Source organism: Macrosteles quadrilineatus, unplaced genomic scaffold (assembly GCF_028750875.1).
Source record: "Macrosteles quadrilineatus isolate MER2022 unplaced genomic scaffold, UCM_ALF_1.0 Scaffold_8__2_contigs__length_117827958, whole genome shotgun sequence".
Taxonomy (NCBI): Eukaryota; Metazoa; Arthropoda; class Insecta; order Hemiptera; family Cicadellidae; genus Macrosteles; species Macrosteles quadrilineatus.
This window is the reverse complement of record NW_026542601.1, coordinates 53,665,797-53,678,669: the sequence shown is the minus strand read 5'-3', so window position 1 is coordinate 53,678,669 and position 12,873 is coordinate 53,665,797. Positions and strand designations below refer to the sequence as shown.

Sequence of the window (12,873 nt, the reverse complement as noted above, 5' to 3'; positions counted from 1 at the left end):
AAATATGGCATGATAATAGCTCACATTCCCGATTAACATATAGGCATATTCTTATCTCAAAAATCCTTTCGGGCTCCGCCCCATATTGGCTCTGTAGTTCCCCATGTTAACCTTATGAGTATTCATATTTAAAGGGAATTACAGATTTTATTCAGCTGTTTCAACTAAAAAAGTTGGTTCTATGATATGCAAAAGCATTAAAATGTATAAGATTTACCAACAGGGTGCAGCACTATTATTATTTTTAATTTTTTTATGAAAACAGCAAATTTTTACCAAGTAGCAACAAAAAACCGTGAACGAAAAGCTTGAGTATAAATGCAATAAGAATTTTATATTTATATGCCGACCCCGTACGAAGGACGGGTACTCTGCAAGTATATAATATATTTGCAATTAGTAGCATACTAATGCATTTTATGTTAATTTTGCTGAATACACGACCTATGATTTATTATTACAATCTAAACAGAAAAAGGTGACACAACTGGATGTTTCTGAAAGTTTCCTGAATTTTGTTTTCTTGATCTTTTTATTGACGTCTGTATCTTTAGTTCTAAGGGTTTGCCCTGTAAAACCATCACAAAAATAATATGTTAACACATAACAACATGTTTAATCTCCGAATAAAAATCCCACAACATAAAATCGGTAGAAGGTTTACTAATCGAAAAAAACAGTTTTGTTCTAAAATAAAATCATTATAAATTATTATAAATTAAACTGTCTTATAACCTAACCAAACTTGCTGATAAAGGAAAAATCTAATGAAGGTTTACTAATAGAAAAATCATTCTGTTCATAAAATAAAATTATAAATACCTTAAATTCCAACAAAAGATGTACAGTTAAGATTCTAAGCTAAATCTTCGATAAAAAGTTTATAGACTATAGTGTGATTCGAACCGGCAACTATAATATTATCAGCCAGGTACGGTACCCACTACGCCACCGAAGCTCATAGCCAAGCTCCATATCGTTGCGGTAACGGTGTTCCCCCAAGAAAGAGACTGATGTCACACCCATACAGCACACTTTCTCCTCAGGACATCCCACGGATATTGTGACAGGATATGCAAGATATCCCATAGTAGTCCTATGGTCAACCTGGGATATCCCAGGATATCCACAGGAATGCGTAATGTCCCCGCCCGGGGATGCTCGATCGATACTCCCAAAAGATTATAGTGCTGCACCCTGTTGGTAAACCTTATAACTTTTTAATGCTATTGCATGTCATAGAACCAACTTATTAGTTAAGTGCAGAGAGCACACTGTGCTCTCTGGTTAAGTGGCAAAGTAGCATAGTAGTAAGTGGCTCTCTTCAAGCCACTTACTACTGATCCAGGCAGTGCTGCTACCTTTGGGTGTTTCAGGGAACTACGTCCAATCTCGGGGTAACGTAGTACAATCACCGCTGCTCTTTTATTATTCATCAGATTGAAATATTTGAATGCCAATTGCGTTCGCTACGGTGCCGCACCGGCACACATTTCACCTGCATGTCCCTTAGTAGATTTATGCTTTTGATTCGGCTGTAGATAATTATTAAAATAAATGATTAAGAGAACTGTCCCCGGTTGGGTATCGTAAATGCAAATGCAATTATCTGCTTGCAATATTGAGTGGGCAAGCATTTTAATCCATTCCAAAGTCAATGCTATGCTACATCTGTGCAGGATCATAAGTCAAGTGTTAAATGTAGGGGTCTGACTTACGGGAAGTATAAGTGAGGCAACGATGGCGTCATAGTTTAGTTCAAAATTCCTCCGTGAACAGTGTTGTAGTAGAGAACACAGCGCGTAATTTTTACTTTACTATTAGTTAATTATAAAATTAAGAAAAATTATAAAATTAATCTTACAATTTTTTAATTATGAAATTAAACCGTCATAACTTAACCAAACCAACCAAACTTGCTGATATGAAAACTACTTTTGATAAAAAAGTTGGTGCTGCCAGCGGTATTCGAACCCGGTACCTGCAGATTTTACAGCCCGACATGCTATCCAATACACCACCGAGGCCGATGGATGGATTCCGTATCTTTCCGGTAATGGTGTTCCCATTACCGCGTATCCCGTATTAAAAATACTGGTGGACAGTACGAAAATGTACAATAGATTATGATTAATGACAATACTGTCGGTATGGCACTTAAATGCTTACCTACAAGTCCACCCAACACTTCCAAGAGGGTCGTGGCATTACTACGTAAATAAAATCCATTTTCTTTGTTTGAAGTTCATTGTTGGTGATGGTGAGTTAATGTTGTTCAAAGATTTATTGCGGGCATTTTCCATGACGAATGTAAAAAACAATACACAACGTTTCGGGATCTGGAATCTGATCCCGTCTTCAGGTGAAAAAAAAACCACATTACAACTAACAATACACAAACGCCCAACCTAAGTTGGAAACACTACAGAGGGTAGTAGTAAAAAAAAAACAACTTAGTAACTGTTCTGTACAAAGAAATAATATCATGTGGATCACGTTCCCTTTTTATATATGGTGTATTACATGCACTTGTTGTCAGTTAGCGTCCATAATCAACGGCAGTACAAAGGGGTTTGAGAAGATATCAAACATATTCCCGTATTAAAATTACTGGCGGACAGAACGACAATGTACTATATATTATAATTAATTACTATACTGTTGCTATGACACTTAAATGGCCGGACAAGTCAACCCAACACTTCGACTTTCTAGATGGTGGCGTGTTGCCGGGGTAGCATCTTGACGACAGCCCCTTACTATTAGAAGAGAGAGAGTGTCAAATTTTGTTCTATCTTCTCAGTTTTCTAATTATAATTCACTTTATCAATTTACTTTACGCGTTTACTTTAACATTCGAATTTTGTTATTGTTTGAGGACTTTTTTTTGTCCTAACAACTATTTATGTTTTACATATGTTAAGGGAGTTGAATTTTGATTGAATAGGCCTACCTACATTTTAAAATGTATTTAGATGTGTTTACTTCATTTTCTTGTAGCAGTAGCAATCGCTTTACTCATTGAAACTAGCATCCAATTAAGTTTCATCTGAGGATTCAAAGTAGCCTATAATGAATTAAACTTGCAATATTTATTTTGATATTTGGTTAGGTATTGTGTTATGGTGTCTCTCATTTGCTATCTTATAATTCCAGTTATTAGTCTTTAAAAGGAATTAAACGTAGGCGACCAACCGAAATAAAAAGACTTATTCATCATCAATATTATTCATACTGTGTTGTATAATCTAATTCCTACGGGAATAAATGAAATGCTAAGTTCCTTCCTATAGGTAACGTAACTGTAAGTTTTCTTTTCAAGCAGGAGCATTAAACTATAATGTATTGTTATCTTAAAAAACAAACGAACGAGATCTAATAAATAGTAATCAATACCAACACTTGGATATAATTTTAGCAAGTTTCCCAAAAGAGAATAAGTTATTACCGTAGCATTCTAATAATAGGATATTGCTAATCTTAGGTAAGTTGGTGTTTTTGGATAGGCCACATTGATTTCAATTAAGAAGATGCTAAAAAAATAATAGCAATGTTAACATCAGACGGAATGAGCTATACAACTTTCATAATTAAATTTAGATAATACTATATGGATAGGAAAACTAACAGTACCTAATTAAAATAAGGGGTATGTTTACGAAAAATCGACTTACTTGTTATTATTGTGTCTGAACATGTAAAATATCATTTATTTCCACATAGCTTTCTGCATTTAACTATAACGTTTTTTTTTCAAAATTACTGTAAAACTGTTGCCTAAATATAGGTAGATTGAAATTCACTATTTATTTTTCCAGAAAACACTAGGCCTACCAGGAGATTTTTTAAAAGGATAAATATATACTGAAGAAGATTAAAGGATTAGTTTGGCTTACATAGGATTCTTTAACTTTTAATAATTGGTCTGCAAATAGTTTATAATTAATTACATAACATCATTAAACGACTAATCTAGTTCTATCAGTGTTCAAAGGAGGCTCTGGATTGGAAGAAATCGCTCCGACGTTTCGTTCCGATTTCAATTCCGCTGTCCCGATTCCAGATTCTTTGCTCTGTGTTCCAGGCAGACGACACAAGGCGTTATATTCGGACCTCGGCTATATTCGTTATGGTTCGGAAGCGCTCGGGATGGCGTGGTGGTGCTGGGTTATTCCTCCAGAGAAGGTCTCGCCAATGACCGTGGCATTCTGACTCCGCCCACCACTGACACACCCCTCCTTCCCCTACAACGGGTCTCCGCCTTCGGTTCTTGCTCCTCCCTCAACCAATGTTGGAGCCCAGGCGTTATTCCGAAAGGCAGTGGTCAGAAAAGAATGCATTGCTAAGGCACTGGTTCGAAACAATCTGCACGCTCAGGCACTGCTCCGAAAGACAGTGGTCCGAGAGGCAGTGGTTCGAAAATAATACAAAGATGAGGCACTGGTCCGACAGATTTAGCATGGTCAGGCACTGCTCCGAAAGGCAGTACTCAGAAAGGCAGTAGTCCGAAAATGATTTTCGAACCAGTGCCTTTCGGAGCACTGCCTTTCGGACCACTGCATGGATCTCGTGAACATGTTGTAACAAGTCGCGGAGCGGCACGCTCAGACATGTTGAAACCTGTCTGCGCTCGCCCTGACGCAGGCGCAGCGCAGGAAGTGGTGTCAAGTTGTCAAGTGTCAGAGGGGTTGAAGGAAGCAACAATGTGCTGGAGCTGGAGATCCAACTGGGCCACGCCTACCTTCGGAACTGGAGAACATCTTTTTTGACCTGTCAGCATTTATCATTTCCGTATATGTAAATAAGGTAAGGAAATTTGGACCTGTAAGGAAATCGAACTATGATAATGACAATATATAGTTGTAGTATTACCTCCTGGGCAACGACATTGGATCAGATTTGAATTTACTTTGCAAAACAGGCATCGACAGATTTTCAATAGAACAAATTAACTCATACTTTTGACGAGATTTAACAGAAAAATACTCCAGTGTAGACTTCAAAAATGTCTTATGTCTAAAAATGTAAACGGGTTTACAATAAGGCAAAACAGAATAGAAGGTCATAATCCGATGGATGTCTATTACTTTTTCAATTACATATTGGATAAGCTAGGTTGGATTAGGGTTCATGAGTATGGATAATTGGGGCTAGGATAGCTTACTTTTTTAATTTTTTATAATTTCAAGATAATGACACGTAGCCTACTAAATAATGCAATAATTATCCAAACCCAACTTAACCTAACTTGAACCAATAAAAAAGGGAGCAGCAAATGAGTGTTTACCAGAAATATAAATTTGTCTCAACCCCAACTTGCATCAAACTTGCAGCGTTATTCACCCCCAGATTATGCAAATGGTCCTGCAAGCAAGGCACAAGGGTATTGTTTCATAACTGCAACAGGATTTATAAAAGTTCCGTGACAATGGCAGAGGTAGAGGGCGTGGTTATCGGGGTCACGTGATGCAATGGACCTTGTGGAGGTGGAAGTTGTAGGATTGAAGGTGGAAGGTGGTGATTCAGGAGTGAAAGTGATGCGGGTGGACTGTCGATCGCTTCTGTGACCTATCGTAGGATTGTTGACTTTGAGCATTACAAACGAAAAGACTCTGAGTAATTGTTTTATCTAGAAGGTTTGCCAGAAGCGTCAAAGGTCTCCACGATTTGGTCGCGACCTGCAGTTAACCCTAACTAGAACTTTAAACTAAGAATCGAAGCATACATTAGGCCTACTTATAACAACATTCTCCTCTGTAACAGCATGTGAAAATAAATGAAAAATAATTTAGGTCATCCAGGGGTCATAAAAACTAAATAGGTCAATCATTCCAAAATTTAAGTATGGTTTGTATTTGAATAGAAGACCAGATCACTAGAGATGCACTATACTCCAACCAAATCCATGTTAATAAAATATCTAGCTTATATTGATAAATTTTTGAGCTAATAAAAAGGTAGTGTAAATGTAAACATTGAAGTATGACTATAGAACTAAACACAGCAAGACCGATCTTAATCACCAGTATGCTACAACAAACATGAGAGACTTTAAACTTCATAAACAACCATTTTAGTTTTTTACCTAAGTAATAATATCTTATGTTCTAAGAATTGTGAATGCTTCATGATATTCAGAATCAATGGGATTTTATGATATATATATTAGCCAATTAATTAGGCTACTTTCAAAATACCTTTGAGTCCAAAATATCTTAAACACTTCAGTTATCGTTTAAAGAGCATCAATGATGAAGTTAAAGAACAGTTTACAGTCTGTTACAGACACCAAGGCTAGAGGCAGTGTGATGCAACGTGCAGATCGCAAGCAGATCTCCGGTCGTGGTGAAAGTCTGCCTCAGGCTTTGCCATCGCGAGCACCCAACACTACTGGTCTACTTCTACTTCCAATGTTATAGAGTTCCTCAACAGTTATGTGCTGTTGACATGGTCTAACTCAAACTATACTATCACGAGCACTCCACATTACAGGATGCATAAAATATGATTGCTTAAGGCAAGTTATCGGAAAATCTCCTTCTTCCAATGTCAGGAAGAAGTATGTTAACTTTATAATAGCATAGAGTAATCGTATGATAGTAGAATATTTAACATACTACTTTGAATCTGTTCCTCTAAAGGGATTAGTAAAAAAACAAACCAGAAAGGTGTGTGTGATAGTCTAAAATGTGTTTAAACTTGAATAGCGTTCATTTTCCTCGTCATGTTCTAATCAAACTTTAAACTGGTCGTTTCCATAAAAAATACAGTTTTGACTTAATTGAACTTTTCTCTTCAAACGTGGTCAATCCTCGCCAATTGGTATTTGACTTAGTAAACTAGAGTATGGAATTGGTTTTCATATTACATAAAGTTAGAAATTTCAAAGCTGGAAAGACGCCAGCTGGTGATGTAATGTGACCAATGCTGCAACAGGATCACTGCAGGGAAAGTGACCAAGGATGGATGACCTGCTGACTGCTGAACTGCAGCGTTACGTACTCTTGTCTTGTTATACATTGTAGAATGTATAACTCAGTCGAAACACGGAAACATTTCAATTAAAAACCTCGACATACGACATCGTGGTCTTCGGTATAACACCGTGTCATGGTACCACAGTAGTGTTCTGGAGATGAACATCTGCAGTGAGGCTGAACCATCAGCCCAAGTTATAATATAAAACCACGATATTGTAGTTATGTGAGACCGTGGAAGCCTTGCTTCTTGTGAGGAGCAAAAATGAATGATACTTTGTTGGCCGTTCGCTCCTGCGACCTGATGAAGAATATTTTACTATATGTATGATCACATTAAACACAATATCGACTTTATATTACCCCAACGATTTTTAAATTAATCATATATATTTCGTATAGAATTCAAAATTCAACTGGACATTTTGATATTGGTTCCAATCTGACTGCAAGTCTTACATTAACACTTGTTTACCCAGTAAAATTATGAATGCTTGGGAATAGACATACCACTCATCTTATGATATCACTTCACCTTCACTTTCACTAAGTGATTCAACAGTCTTTGTAACTGCGGCTGGTTGCATCATCACTTGAACTGTGCTGGGGCGATCTCTATGCGACCCTGATGTGCAGTTGAAAGAGTAACTGCATGGAATAATAGTTCTTGAACTGCAGTCATTCTGAAGTTTGTGTCGTCCAAGGTCCAATCTAGACTTTCTTGCGTCTTTTGAAATTAAAGTTAGAAGGTTTGCCATAATGATTTGGACTGATGTAGTATTTTAAATATTTTTATCGATATCTAAGGATTTATAAAATGAGTATAATTTATATGCCTTGATCAACCGACACTATATCAAGTGATTTTCCTATCGACTAGCGTGAAATAATAAAATTCGGCAACCCCTAATAAAAAATTACTAGCCTATCCAAATCTAACCTTCCGCAACTTGTATTCTAAAAGGAGTGGTGTACAGGTGATGGTTCTGACAAAACTTAAAATTTGCAGAGTTGTCCTGCAAAATATTGAAACAATAATAAATGGACGCACTTACGAGCCTTATCGAAAAAGAAGAACATTCAAAGCGGCATTTGGTGAGCTAGTAAGAAATGAATACATAGCATAGTGTTATTATACCGCCTCTCACTACATTTATAATTATTATTAAAATCCCTATCGATATCGTTTATCTTCAGTTACAGTAAATGCATTTTGAGTTAGTCCGTGAAGGTCCTTCATCTAGTCCAAAAGAAAAGACCATTTATGCCGGGTCTTAACCATACCAGCCTTATTTACACGATACCAGTAGTTCCAGTTGAGGTTGCCAGTCACAGGATGACAGCGACTAGCACAGTGAAAACATGTCCTGCCAGTCACTGGAGTAGCCAGTTAACCTCAGATCTGCCAGTAGAACAAATATTTTTGTTTTAAAGGCATGCCAGTTTCCCCCTCCCCCAAACATTTATCCAGTTGTATAATTAACGCGAAAATAATTTGCTAACTGCAGAAAATAGACCACAAATATGATAAAGATCTATCATATTCCAGTAGCTGTCAACGTGTAAACGATAAAGTGTAAGTGATCTGGCGTTACAGTCACACCTTGCTAGTGACCGTCCAGTCAAACCTCAAGCAGAATGTCAGCTACTGCTACTGGCAACGTGTAAATGGGCCTTGATCCGGGGATCCTGCACACCAATACAGCCTGTTAGATCCGCAGCACCGCACGTAGGGTCACAGGAGGTGGTCTAGTGGTCCGGTAGATCTCCTCGATGGGCCTCAAATCCCGCCTGACCAGACCCGTTATGTTTCTGTGTAAACAGCATTAACTACGCGTAACGCACTACCTACAACAGCCAGCATTCACTGTCTTATACCTAAAGAATTAGATGGCCTAAGGAATCGACTTTGAATTGTAAGCATTGCTAGATTACTAACATTGAGATCCTCGTCAAACTTACAATTTGTTTTAAACCTTGACTATGGCTGCACGAGATATTGTTTATCTATTTATTTACTCCTTTATTACTATATTTTGTGTGTTTGTATTTTAATTCAGGATATTGTATATAGATTTTAAAATAACCCGTTAAATAGGACCGAGGCGATTTACTAACGATATTCTCAGTATTCAAATAAAGACTCACCCCTAATGTTTATTTGTTTGTCGATTGCATAATGATCAGATGTCATGAATCCTTACAGTGATAAGTTGAACGTTTGTAGGGGTTGAATTCTAGCTGACAAGGGGTAAACAAATCCTTCAGTCCTTAGGGCGCAGTTTCCAGTTTCCGCCATTTCTTGACAAGTTTTTATATTTTTTGTACACATATTAATATTGAAACATTTTTTAAAACTGCCTTTTGAATGTCTTAAAAATTTCATTGATGTTAATAATAGATTCTAATAAAATTACAAACGGGGCATCTGGAATCCCCAAAACCTGGGATTATTCCCTACCCCCACAGCCTATGGTAGTGAACTACCCTGTTGTTAAACATGACTTACATCACGGTACAATTGCTACTGATTAACACTAACGTTAGTTACGACCGCAGTACAAGCTTCCATAATACTGCACTAACGTAGATTTTCAGTTGCAACAAATAGAAATAGGGCCTCCGAATACCATTCTTAATTTAACGTACAGTACAGCCAATAACTTCATTGCTAAATTCAAAAGCAACCTCTTGGCTATATAGTGCTAGTGCTGGTAATGCGTCCAGTAGTCTAACCTAGACCCAGTTATGTGCAGTTCCCAAGCTTGCATAATGTGCGTGCACATAATAGAGCCAGTTAGAGCTTGCAGGCTGAACCACATTGGTATGGGAACTCTGCAATTAACTTGCCTTCAAGTCTAGGCCTCGATAGGCTGTTTGGAATAGGCGTTTGAGCAAAGTAATTCTTAAACAAATTTCTTAAGCAAAGTCTATGTAGAATTTAATGAGAAAGTTCAGTCCTCACTGATGATACGGAATTGAGCTCAGATTTCGTTGATTGTCAGCTTAAATCATCCTGGCAAATACCATTTATCTTATTTAACAACTAAGCTTCACAACACATTTAACTCAATTCTACTGTAAACTTTTGTAATAACATCCAATTTCATTTTTTGAAGTAAAAGATGTTTTGTGAGCAATTAAAAGACTCGTTAGTCAGGAAGTAAATGACATTACGGGAGGTCTTGGACCATTTATTTTGTGGGTAGATGTAAGCATTGTAATTAATAGCCTAATAAATTTCAATAAATCACTTATCTTTTTCAATTATACAGTTTCCTTTATATCTTTATGTTTCAACATGCGGAATTGTGTCCATATTCCTATATTATGAAAGTGTGGTAGTTTCGATTTTTTTACGACTCAAATTTTGTACAAACAAATTTGTTAATGAGTCACAAAAACTAAAATACAAACTCGAGCTGTACAGGTATGATTTGACGAATCGTCAATTACTGCAGTAAAATCCTAGTTTAGAATCATTTGGCTCGGGTCAAGTTATACTTGCTGGACCTTCAATAAATTGACACTTCTCCACGAGTCTTGGCTCTGACGCCAAACGAAACGTTGATTTTGCGAGATTTCCGCGTCCGTAATGCGTTATGAAAAGCCACTAGCTTGAATACAGCCTCAATTCCCTTTTAATCTGGAGCTTATTCGACTCTAATGCGAGCTTATTTCATTCTTCATATGCTTTCAGCAAAAGTATAGTAATGCATTTTGGTTTTTAGCGTATATGTTTAGGATCTATAGTTTAAGTACCGGTATTATTTTTAACATATTATATATAGATTTTAAAGGTTTTGGCAGCTACGTGTTTTCATTGAAATTAATTATCAATTACAATTACAATTCTTAGCTTTAATCTAAAGCTTATTGTGTACGTATTTCGTTTACAAAATACCTTTTTATGTCAGTATTAATCTTTCGGTTTACTTAACCACTTAAGAATTTATTTTTGTTATTATCCTACACTGTTATTAACCATGATTTAGATACAGTCTTGTTTGGAGTGATTTTCGTAAATTTTATTTTAGCGTCAAAGTAAGAATACAGTACACTGGTTAACATTCAATCTCTCATTAAATACTTAAATTTTCATGGACTCACTGTGAAAATCTAGTTTCAGTTGTGGGTTATCCTTAAATTTCACCATCTTTATTAACATAAATCAAACATTACCACTTTCCATTTTTGTTAACCACCAACGGAGAGAATATGCCCCGCCATTAGCGGATGTAAACAGAGTACACTACGCAATATCGTCGTTTCCACAGAGCAACTCTCATGCAACACGGCTTCCAATTAACACTTCCGGTCGAGGTGAAGATGGTGAAAAGAAAAAGAAGATTTAATTACCCAAGCGGTGGGCGATCTTGACGTACAATTATACGTTACAACAGGTTAGCTGTGACCATTAACTATACTACAACCAACACACCACCGTGCCTACCAGAATGTTATGGTCTGGGCAAAGACCTAACTCTCACTTGGAGCCTACTATATAACTCAAGTAGGTTTGTATAAGAGTTCAAAGGCCAAACGAAAAACTAAATGTTTCGAGACAAGATTAGTATTTTTACCCGATTTTCTGTTGTTGAGATACCGGTACTTTTGTGAGTGAAAGATATAAAGCTAAGATACTCTTCCTAGTAGGATATGCAAAGTTTAGGAACACATGCGTGTTATGAAACGTTAGGTACTTTTACAAGTAAAAAACTTTGAGTATAATATCCCTAGGAATATCAAATCAAATCAAAATCAAGATTATTTAAAAAAAAAAAGAATACAATACTGTAGAAATCATGAACATCCCCTTCCAGTCAACAAAAGTACAAAGAAACTCACTTACTATATGCACAAAAGTAAAAATGTACATATAAACTAGAAATAATTAATAGAAAGCAATGCTCAATATAAAACGTTGGGAAATAAGCCTACATGGGCTGGAAGCCTGTGCGTAGGCTTAGTCGCTATCAGTGGATTATTTTGTATTGGAAAAACAAAACTAGGGATGTTAAGTGGAATATTTATGAATAAGTTGTTTGTAAATTTTTGTATGGCTGAAGCGTAATGACTGAATTTAGGCAATTTTGAGAGAATGGATCTAATTATCGTTAAGTAATGATCAGTAGTTAATTAGTTCAGTAGTTCAGTAGTTCAGTAGTTCAGTAGTTAAGTACGGCAAATACGGTTATATACAGACCAACTCCAATAGTAGCTTGCATTTTGCTTTACAGTACCTAAAACAGCATTTCAAACTTTACTTAGGTTTTAAAGGTTTTACCCCAGAACTACAGAAGTATCAGTGTTATTGTAGAGGGGTTGAAAGGATGCATTTTTAATAAATGGTTTAAGCAAGTGCTGTACGCTGAGCTGAGGTACTCAATTTCAGAGGTAATTATCCCCCCCCTCACCACCACCAGGGTCCGGTGATGACGGGCGGCAAAGGTAATTGGTACAGGATTAAACCTTGACAGAGTTACATTTTACATTTTACGAGATCAGACGACAACGTGCAAACAAAATGTCATACTGAAGTAGACTTATGAACCAGCTATGCAGTCAGTTTCTTACTGAAAGAAAAAATTGTAAAATGAACGTTATTGAGTGTGTCGTTATTGAAGTTTAATTTTTATCTGTTAATTCATACGCCTGCTATGTATGAAAGTTAATTGCACAATTTTTTCTATAGTTTACAACGATTTGTTATTTCATATTAAAATTACAACTTGTAAGGCCGTTTTATTTTACATACGAGGACAATCTGTCAGTGTCTAAATTTTACTAATTTTATTAGTTTTAAAATGGCTACAACCAATTATTTTGGATACTTAAATAGACATAATATATTTATGAGCTAGCAGTTGCCAATTAGTATGAAACACATTAGTTA

At 36.4% G+C, this 12,873-nt stretch overlaps 1 protein-coding gene across 1 annotated transcript in view; it reads right to left on the bottom strand.

Annotated features, from left to right (window-relative positions):
- LOC128999642 (dual specificity tyrosine-phosphorylation-regulated kinase 4-like) overlaps positions 1-12,873 on the bottom strand; it is a 161,443-nt gene that overhangs the window by 133,751 nt on the left and 14,819 nt on the right. The gene's annotated exons all lie outside the window — the stretch shown is intronic.